The following is an 11,579-nucleotide window of genomic DNA, read 5'->3' on the forward strand; positions in this document are numbered from 1 at the left end:
AGCATGTGGAAAAGGTGCTAATAAGAAATAAGATGTACTCTAAGATGCAGGGAGGAAAGTCCTCATTCTGTCCTGTTGCCACCCTCCAGTTTTCAAATCCTTCAGTCTGATATTTCAAATTTTTTTCAGGTAGCCTGTGCATACTATCCATAGTTAAAAGCCACTCTTCGGCCCTTTGGTAAACTAATGGCCAAGCTGGGTCATTAATATAAGATAGAAAGTGAGTTGGTCCCCCAGAAATTGCATTTGTTGACATATGTCACTTAATCAAGATAACATTCAAGTTTATTTGCAACAGCTAAAAAACCACTAAAATCTAGGAAATACTGTAATCCTGATGGTAGAACTAGGAAGTTCATAAGCAAGAAGAAAAAAGGGAGAATATAATAGTTTTTCATTTCTTTCTGGAGGGTTGAATATCGTTTAAATGCTGAGTGCAAAAAGTGGGATCTATCCATTCAAGACTGTATAAAACAAGTAGTTTTAGGTTGCTGTGGGTCCCTGCTTAGGAAAAAAATGGGATTAAGGGAGAAAGAGAGCGTAGTGTGGTGTCAGAGGGCAAGACTGAGCCATGCTGCCTGTTGTATTAATTAGCTTTGCTTGCACACTCTTGCATTATAATTAGTACATTCAGCTTTAATTTAATTTCCATTAACCTCTGCAAAACACCCACATGTTTGGATACAGGGAAGCATGTCTGGGGTATTACTGCATGGATAGAAAAACAGGTTGCTCACAGTCAAAAAGCAGCTTAAGAAAAGGCACCATAGCTAAGCAGCAGCCTATACTGTATCAGCTATGAAGAGCTGTCAGATACAAAAGCCATGAAATTATTAATGTTCATCTGTATCTGGTTTTACCAGGAAATTAAATATTGGCCTAGTTCATGCAAGGCAGGTAGAACTTTCCAGGTGACACTTAGTGAGTGGCTTAATGTTCAGTTTGCCTGACTCAGGGACTGATTTGAACCTAAAACATTGGGTGTTGTGGCCTGTCCATATCCCTAAACCAGCCCTTCTGCAGTGCAGTAGCATCTGCTTTGACCTCAAATTAGTTCCCTCCTAGAAAATTTTTTCTACTTTATTCAGTCTATTAATAGAACATATTTCTTGCAGCACATTATTAGACACATTATTCTATTATTGAGAGCGTAATTTTACCAACTCACACATGGGCCTGGCAAAACGAAAGCTCATGATCACAACTGCTAAGCACAGAGGCAAAATTAATTCTCATTAACTCACTGAACAGCCACAACTCCCCCCAAGCAGTATCATCACCTCTGGGAACTGTTGGGATGTAAGGACTTCAATATTAATGTACATGTGTAGTGTCCTGTGCAAATGATATTCATATTTCTGATTCAAAACTATCTTTCAGATGAAGTAGCACATATGAAATCATTGTGGAGGCCATCACTTTACACCCACTCCTGCTCTAGCTGGGATTTCGTATCTCATAAGGATTTTCTGTCCCTGGTCTGTGCCTGATATCTTTTGACAATTTAGAGGAATAATTAACAAATAAAACTGAGTAACTTCCAGGATATATACTGGTGTATTTTTTTTCCTAGCCCTAAATTGCTGTCATCATTGCTGCTCATCTGTCTGCATGCTGTCTTTTCTTACAATGTGTTAATTACTTGCATCCATGGTGAGAAATAGTTTCTTATGCCTTCACCATATTGATATTTTTTCTTTCTGTCAAATAAGCTCTTGCTGGTATTTCATGTTAAAAATGCAATTTTATCACAGAGTAAATTTATGCTGCCAAATCCCTTAGCTCCAATACCTGCTCCTGGATCCTAGTCCCAGACCATCTGTGCTGCACACATGGCACATGTGCATGTAACTCTAACCCTAATACTAGCCCTGGTGAACACACAGGAAAAAAACCACCAGTTCCCTCTGCAATAAAACTGTGCTGGTCCAGGACCTCTTCAGTTGTAAATTTAGGACCTTTTCTTATTAGCTCAGGATATCCTCATTAATGTCTGCTCAGTTCTTTGGATCATTTCTTTTCAAATTTGTGTGGGGTTTATCCCACATACTTGAACAGTCAGTGCCACTCAGATATATTTCTTTTGTTGGAGATTTGCTTGAGCAAGTACAGGTAACCACATTTTTGACATGTGTAATATAATAAATATATCTTGACAGTGCTCTTGGACTGCCTGTTGTACTCTAAGGAAAGTAATAGCACCTTCCACCTCTGCTGGGTATTTGAGATATCTTTGAGATCAAAAGAAATAGTGATTTCCATCTTCACATGACAAACAAGTTTAAGCTTTGCTTACACCAGTGCAATTCAGTGTAAATTTTTTCTATTCTATTATTTTCTTCCATATATCTGAAATAGTTTAAAACTCAGTGGGGATAGGACATTTTTCTCCTTCCATTAATTGACCATTTTGGTTGCATTTAGCAAAGGTAACTTTTGATTCAAGAGACACTGACTTTCACTACTACTAAGGCCGATGTATACCACATTTTATGCTACTTTTTTAGCATAAAAACTTTAAAGTGAGTATGGCTTGTACACACTATACACTTTATATTGGCATTGTGATATAAAGTGACTTAACTGTGGGCTCAAATAATTGGTTTGTAGTTTTTCCTACAGTATTGCTTATATAATTTTATGCAGCATAAAAATAACTTTTCTATAATTTTAGGCAATATTTTATAAGCATTTTTTGTACCAAAAAATTACTTTTTTGTGTTCACTAATGAGCCTCTGGCTTCATTCATTCAACATGGATTTTGCTGCTGTTGTTCTCCTACAATAGTCCACAATCTAGAAGAAACCATGTTACTTTACAAATCAGTATTAACCATGTTACTTTACAAATTTACAAATTAGAATTAAAATAGAAAACTCTAGTAATGCAGGTTTGGTTTTCTTCCCTTTTTATTTATTTCTTCTTATTATTTCAAATTCAGAAACAGGTTAAAACCAGCAAACCACCTGAACTGACACAGCTAGAGCTCCTGATTATAAAGCAACTTTAGATTCTTCCAAATTGGTAGAAATTTGAGAACCTGTTCATGGCATTCAACAGTTTCACTCATGCAGTTCTTGTACAGCTCAAACAAAAGCTTAGCTAAATTATTCACTTTACTCCCAGGAGTGTAAAAACCTTGCATTTGCTAGTGGCTGAGGAAAAGATACAATGCAACTGGCAGAGATGCAGGAACATGTATATCTTGCCAGAAAACGCACAGAGAGGAGAATGGAATGAGGGAAACATATAAATTATGAAGGTATGGGAATGTCAGTCCATAGGACAAAATCGTTGTTCTAGTTATAGCTGTGTAAATTAATGAACACATTAAAATTTTTGATATGATAACAGAAGTTGCTATTAACTTCTATTAAAATTGATAGTATCTTTTTTAGAATAAATTGCTCCATAACACTTGCATAAACAGTTTCACCTGAGTTTTTCTAAGGAAGTTGAATAATTTGGTGCAAAACATAGTGACCCATGTGTTCGTATAATGCAAGTGCAAAGAGAAAAATAGAAAAAAATATGCTGTCTTTGTTATTTTATTTCAATACCTTTGTTCAAGAGAAAATAACTCTTGAGTGGAGAAGAATGGAGTTTTGAAGTACTTATGCTAGCTGTTGTGACATCTGATGCACAAAGAAGAGACAGGACAATTGAATTTGTAAAGGATTTATGAATCTGAGGGCCAGACTGCCAAATTCTAGTAACATTATTCCAACTGCATTTCCATCAGAAATTGAATTGGGTGAGTCAAAGTGATTTTTTACTTGTCTATCGATTTTGCTCTACTGACATTTTGAAAGGATCCCAGGAGGTGTACTACTATACCTTTGGTATGGAATTTCTTTCTCTTTCTGATCTCTGTAAACAGGGTTGACATCTCTGAATGTCCGTGCTCCTCTTCACATGGATTGGTTGGCCTATTCCCTTAAGTGTTGTCAGAATCCTCAGGTCTGGAGTGGCTCCTGGCCATGATCAGCCTCTCCATCTTGCTGCTGAGCAGACCTATGGCCTCTGCTACTATTCTGGGGTTGTTTTGCCTATCTTCACTCTTCACCATGAAAGTGTCAGTTCTACACAATGATACCACTCTGAAATTAGATCAGACATAGAACGTAGCTCCAAACTTACCCCTAAATGCAACCATGAAAAACAGTGTTCCAGGACAATGTGTGCTTTCAGCATATCATGATCCGAATTGAACCTTTTGGACAGTTCTTAAACTGCCTGAAAGTTTGAGCAAAGGATCATCAGTGCATGAGGTGACAGTTGGTGGCACGGGGTGACTCACTGTGGTCTTTTGTGCCCATATGGCCCAGCACAGGTAGAAATGCAACTTATTGCAGTGCAGGACTAAAATTAAAGCCTTGAGTCAGGCTTGGAAAACAGTTAAATACAACAATGAACAGATATCCATTGCTAAGTCATTGTCCTCTGCTACTGGGAGGCTCTGAATCGTGCTCTGTTGCAGGACAAGGGCATCACATCATACACAAGAGTGTCTCTATGGAAGGAGATGTGGACATCTCTATCATTCAAGGGCAGTTTGGGTTCTCTGAGGACAAAGATAACGATGATGATTAGGCTGCTGTTGGCAATGAAGGCTGAGAAGTTTCCCCTGAACCCTGAGTGTGTCCTTGTCTCAGAAGGTTTCTAGGATCCAGGTGCTGATGGTATGATAGCCTTTCACTTTTTGTTTGCAATAGGGAATGCTTTATGGATACTTCTCTGCCATATACCCTGTTTGGAAGACCATAGGCCTTTATGACCCAGTGCTCTGAGAAGGGTGGGTTAGGATTCCAATGTGACAGAGAGGCATAAATCCCACCGGTATCTCAGGCTTCCCTTTTCTTGTTGCTTATATGCCACGTTTTTGTTCTGCTTTGCCATTTTAGATGCTTTCTAAGATCCTTAGCAATTGCCCACAGCTGAGCTTTATAATTTCCATCCCCATCCAGCAAGTAAACTCTCACCCAGCATCCTGTAGAGTCTTCTCAGAAAAGCAAAGAGCCTCCTGGCCTTCCTCCTCTTAGTCTCATCCCTATGCATTGGAGAATCCTCTCTGTCCCTGTCCCATCCCTGTTGACTCCTGGCTTTCCTTCACTATCTGAAGCTTTGATTTCTGATTTTTGGCCTCCTCTTTCACCTTCAAGTTGAACACACTCAGCTATATGTCAGTCCAAGAAGGGAAATGAAGGTACAAATATGAAATCAGTACATTTTGTACAAAAATAATGTAAAAATACGAGAGTAGTCTTGTCTGCCTCCTTATGCCTCAAATTGTCTGCTGTCACAGGTGATGATATCTGTAATTACTGAAACTGGCATGCCAGGTGGGAAGACAAATTTGAATGTTAACTAGATATAGTAAGAAAAAAGCAATTTTATAGTTAGACTCAACTAGCTATGGTTAGACTCATCCCTTGTTAATGAAGGATTTTTTTTTCCATTTATGACCTTCTGTGATTACTACTGACATTAAAATCTTCCCTATCTCATTCATTATTCGCTTTGTCTATTTTAATTTTATTGCCTGACAATATTCCATGTTCCACTTGCCCCATCCCTGCAGGTGTTCAAGTCCAGGTTGGATGGAGCTCCGGCAACCTGGTCTATTTGAAGACCACAGCAGGGAAATTGAAAAGAGATGATCTTTAAGATCCACTTATAACCCAAACCATTCTACAATTTTATTTTCTGCTATAATTTGCATTTGAGATGCTTTCACACTTACACAGTTGTCTCCATAATCTGACTACATATGCTTGGATGAAGAGGCTTCGTTGCCAGACATTGACTGGTTATATGATGGTTGATCTTAAACATCAAGGATAAAAAAAAACATGGAAGGAGACTAAGAAAATGAAGTTCATATAATTTGAAAGTCTTAAAAGGGGTCACCACTATCTCCCAGGCCATGGTATAACTGGTTCCAGAACCCTATTTTGCAAATCCTAATTTAAAACAATAATGCTGACAAAAGTCCTGGAGTGTAGCACATTTTATTAATCTGAAAAATTAGTTCTCATGTGGTTTTACTCACTACAAGATCTAAAGCATGACTCATTTTTGTACTGTGCATTGATCTCAGGCAAAACTGAATGTCTCAGCTGAAAAGATACTTAGCATTCTGCATGATGCTTCTATTTATAATAGCTCAGAAGCACCTGCAAACAGGCTTAGGAAAAGCATTATTTCTGAGCATTAAAACCACTATTAAAATAAGTTTTTGTTATCATAGATAGTAACCAAAAAAGACAGAAGATGACTACTGTTCTGTTTGTAAAGATAACACATACAGTGATTGTGACACTTTTAAAGTAATTTTTTATACATTAACAATGACTTTATTCCACAGGACTGAAAAAAAATGTTCTTAAAGAAATTGTGAAACAATAATAATGAAAAAAATGTGATTCTTATCTGAACTTCTTCCTTCACATTTTGCCTCCAGAAATCCCACTGGGAGGACATGTTGAGAGGATGTGCTTACAGCCAGATCTGGGTTTTTTTTGTACAAGGTGCTCTGTTATGTACTTCATCAGAATCTGGGAAATCCCTGCAGCACAGGATTGTTATTATGATGAGGAGAGATGATGCATTAGCTGGTTATGGGATGGATATAATTACCAATGTCCTAAAACACTGCTGTGGATGCTCATTAGTCTGCCTTTAACAGGCTGACATGAATCACCTTGTAGTAGTTGCCTCTGAACTTGCAAAGCTATTGTATTCTGGTATCTCTAGCATCCTCACGTTTCAATAAATATCTTGAAATATCAATTTACAGAACAGCATTTGAAATGTGTGCGAAGTCACTCCTGCTTTGATAATTGCATGTTGCATTGAAAGGAACAGTTGAACTCAAGTTAATGGGTCAGTGTTTTGGAAGGAGTAAAACCCAAAGCTACAATATACCTCATGAAGCCAGGATTTTCTGCTTTGTTGTCAGAATCACCTATACCTTGCCTGTCCACTCCCAACAGATCACTTGGTTTGTATCAAGTCTTTTCCATGGGAAATAATTCATGCTCTGAAACACAGATTACTTTTTCCCCAGTCTATGTGACATTGTCTAAAGTGAGTACCACTCCAGCCACAGAAACAACGAGATAAGAGGGGCTCTGTGAAGAAAAACACTCACTGTTGCTGCTAGTGTTACTGTCACCCACCCAGAGGGACTGCAGATTTATCAGGAGTGCTAAAGGTCCACAAGGAATGAAGTGTCCTTGGCCTTAAACTGTTAAGACAGTTTACTCTTTACTAGAATACTTCCTGTTTAGTTTGCATTGTGCTTAATATCCAAGGCTAGGTGAGGTAACCTGTTTGGAAAGAAATGCTATTAGCATAATCACGGTTTTATTAAAGCAATGCTGTGAAGGCATGGTGTTTGTCATTTACAAACAAATGAAAGATGAGATCTTTCTTGAAATCTTTCTTACATCAAAGAAATAAACATCTTCTTGTGCGTGGGTGCCACAACCCACACAGCTGTATTATTTTGAAGGACTAAAGCCTAAATAACATGCTTTGTTCAGGAAGGAACATAACATGGGTTCCAAGTACTCAGTAATGCGGTTAATACATGGCAATGCATCAACATTCTGGCTTTCTTGATATGATTCCTTCTCTGGTCTTCATTGCTGTAGTGAGCTGAGGTAGGTGAGTTACAGTTTAAAGGCTTTATGGAAGAAAATGTTGTAAACAAGGTTTAAGCTGATACAGCTGCATGAAACACAGAAGTACACAGAAGGCACTCACTCACCTACTGGGAAATTACTAACTGACCAACTGGGAAATTACTGTAAGACATCTTTGTGTTCTTCCTCATGAGTTTATATTTCAATTACACAGTATAGTTTTGACTTTAGACAAATATTATGTCCATAAACTATTACTGTAAACTAAAAAGTATAAATTATGTCAATAATGTTGTTTTGTCTAGTTTTTTTCGTTTCCAAAATGCATTTGAGAAAAAGAAAATAACGACACTTGGCTATTCTGCCTCACAACAGGATTTACTGGTGCCATCTACTGGCTATTTAGTCCTTTTAAATTTCAACAAATTATGAATAATGCATTTGAAATGCAGAATAATAAGAACATTATGAGCCTTATAACTGAATCAGCCAATTCAAACTATGTAATTGGCAAATCTGTAATATTTAAATTACATTAGGTCAAACTTTGGTACAACATCCCAACAGTGCAGTTCAATTATGAAGCTTTTAGATGTGTGAAGAGGAGAAAGTTCAAGCCAGTGTACGAGTACTTGTGTGCAGACTCCAAGCACTAACACCACACACATCCTCCTTGTGTGTCAGAGGAAGGTTTCTTCCTGACAACTGCCACTGCTTGAGATCCCTCCTCCACGAGCATGTGAGGCACTAACACATTCACACAGCAGGTAAACGTGGTGACCACCTTGCTGCTTGCCTTTGCTGGAGGCCCGTTCCCACAAAAAATTGGATGGAGAAAATGGTGCTTTAGCTCATAGCCCAGGCAAGTTGCGACTGTTTCTGCTGAGGGTGTATTTAAGCAAGCAGGATGGAGCACGGGCATGGAGGGGATGGCACACAGCCTGTTCCACCACGTCCATTGCAAAGATGGTGGGAGCAAGCAGAGCTTGGAAGGGACCTGCTGTGCACGAATTCTGAACCCCCTTCTGCTAAATTTGTTGAAAGACATCTGAAGATGACCTAGAATTTAAACAAGGCTTTAAATCACTTATATTCTTTGTAGTAAAAATTGCTAAACTGTAATTATTTGAGGCAGGGCCAGGGAAGATCAGCAAATCAGTAATAACAATATGTCCAGTGCCAGGTATGAAAAGTATTTACACATCTGAGTAGCTGCATCCCTAATCAGCAATATACCTGAGCACATGTTTAAAATACTTAATGATACTTAAAGGTGCTTTGCTAGATACCAGTGAGAGTGCTCACATTCCCCATTCTGGTTAGTCAAGACCTTAATAGAGCCAGAAACAAATATATTTAGATCATGGCTCTGAGAACCAGCCCCTGGAATAACTTGCTTAACGGCTAGGTTCTGAGAAAAGAAAGTATACTAATAGAGTGATTGAATAAAGAGTTCATGCTTCCCGTTCTCTGCTTCTTCCTGTCCATCTAATGTAACCATGAGAATCTTTAGGGAAGGAAAAGAATGTTACTTAACGATATCTCTTTCTCATAGATTGGTGTAAAAAAATGCATTCTGATGGAACAAACTAAGCCATGACTTTATATAATGCTTTAGTCAATGGAACTAGAAAGGAAAGTTCATTAGAAATCTGGTGGAGTGTGAATCTGCACTTAAAATATTTTGTCCCTGCAAAGTTTCAGTGTGCCTGATGGTGTTCCCGCAGCTGAGAGCAACTCTGTAACTACATCAAGGGCTGATCAAGAACCTTCCAAGAAGAACTTCTGCAGAAGTGGAGGGAGGAAACTGTCCCCTGCATGCTCCTGGAGCTCTCACTTCCAGACCCCTAGAATATGCAGCCTCTCAGAGCTCATGAAAATAAAAATGTAGTATTTCTAGGATAGGAAGAGCTACTGAGAGAGACTAGGACAGAAAACAGCTGGGAGAAATGGAGAAATTATAAAGGATAATGTAGATGGTTTTTATCATATAGTAAAGTACGTTAACTTCCACAACCAGCAAAGAACATTTAATTTAATATCATTTGCTTGTTTGTACAGCAAATTTAATACCAGCTATCAAGTTACTCTGTGTGCTTAAGTGGCAGAGCTATGCGGTTATGCAGCAGGTAGGTATAATCCTCCTCATGACTCATAGAGGTGCTAAAATGGTGTGGTGTAAGGGAATCTGGAGGAGTTTTATGTTTCTTTAGGGTGGCATAGGCAATGACACACAAAATATCTGCATTAATAGAGAACTTCTAGATGCTTATGGTCTTCTGAACAACCACATGCAGGTTCACGCTCTCCACAATCCATGGAGGGATTCTCTGCATGAATGTGCCAGACTGCACTATCTAGGGGCTCATTAGAAGAGAGGCAGCACTGCCTGAACATCATCAAACCATTCCTAAATCTGGTTTGCATGTCTCGGCATCTGGTGTTTCCTGTTCCAGTCCTGGAGCGTGGAGCAACTGGCATGGCTGAACAACAGCCTGATGAGACCTTGGATGGCTCCGTGCTGAGAAATTTGGTCACCTCTGCTTAGTAACCTTCAGCATTTCTATAGTTAGGTCTCATTAGCTCAGGACTGTGTTTGTGAACACGATTGAGCACTACTGGCCAGTACTTGTCTGGTATGTGTGGTCTCAGCCAGCAGCAGGCATGGGAGTGGTGGCAGGACAGTTCACACATCCTCGAGCTGCATCTCTGGAAGACAGCAGTAGTCTGAGCACCAAAGTCACCACAATGCTCCTCCTTCACTTGAACATTAATATCCCTTTGTTCTCACCACAGCGTCCCTTTCCTCAGCAAATATTCTGATTACTTCCCTTTCCTTCATTAAATTCAATTGCTGAACATTGACTTCTAATATCAATCTCTTCCTCTGCTGTAACCTCATCTACTGAGTGTCCACACCCATGATCTCCTGAGGATTTGGGCATTTTGCAGGACATGGCAGTGAAGGTGGCAGTAAAAGAGGCAGTGAAGGTAGCAGTGAAGGTGGCAAGCAAGGGTGGTGGCAAGGGTGATAGTGAAGGTGGCAGTGAAGGGGGGCAGTGAAGGTGGCAATGTTGGTGAAGGTGGCAGTGGAAGGGGCAGTGAAGGTGACCGTGTCAGTGAAGGTGGCAGTGAAGGGGGCAGTGAAGGTGGCAGTGAAGGGGGCAGTGTCAGTGTCAGTGAAGGTGTCAGTGAAGGTGGCAGCGCGGGCCCGGCCGCCCTCTGCCGCGGAGCCCTCTCGCCTTGCAGAGGCCGAGGTGCGTTTGGAAACGATCCTCGAGATCCCTTCCAACGGCGGGATAGGTTCAAGGCCCGACGCTTGACTGTCTGCAGTTTGCCTTCAGAATTTATACAGCGCGCTACAGAGATGTTTACGAAAACCCCAGCGCTGAATCTGTTTGAAGGGATTTTCACGCCGCTTGTGTCTGTGCTATAGTCCCGGGGCTCCCCCTGCACGCCAGGCGCGCTGGGACAACACGACCGGGTCACTGCTACCCACGGCCCCGGCCGGGGCCCCGCCCGCCGCCACCGGCCCCCGGCCCCGCCGGGGCGGGAAGGTGCGGCCGCCCCGCCCCGCCCGCCAGACGCCACATCCTGCAGGTGCCGCGGGGCGGCCATCGCGAAGGGGGCGCAGCCGGTGAGTGCGGCGGGCAGCGGGTCGGGCTCCGTCCGGTCTCGTCCCAGGGAGCAGCGACTCCAACTCGGAGCGTTGCCGCGGGGTGGCCGCCGGGAGGCGGGTCCCGGTGAGGGGGCGGCGGGGGCGCGGCCCGGGCGTGGCGGGGATGCGGCGCCGGGGCCGCGCCCGGCGAGCCCCGGGTCCTGGGCCGGCTGCACTGCAGGGCCCGCGGGCGCCGCTTCCCAGGGCGGGGCTGGGAACGGGGCGCTGGGAGCGGCGGCGGCTCCGGGGCTCGGGCGGGAGCGGGGAGCGA

The sequence above is a fragment of the Cinclus cinclus genome, chromosome 1 (assembly GCF_963662255.1).
Source record: "Cinclus cinclus chromosome 1, bCinCin1.1, whole genome shotgun sequence".
NCBI classification, from domain to species: Eukaryota; Metazoa; Chordata; class Aves; order Passeriformes; family Cinclidae; genus Cinclus; species Cinclus cinclus.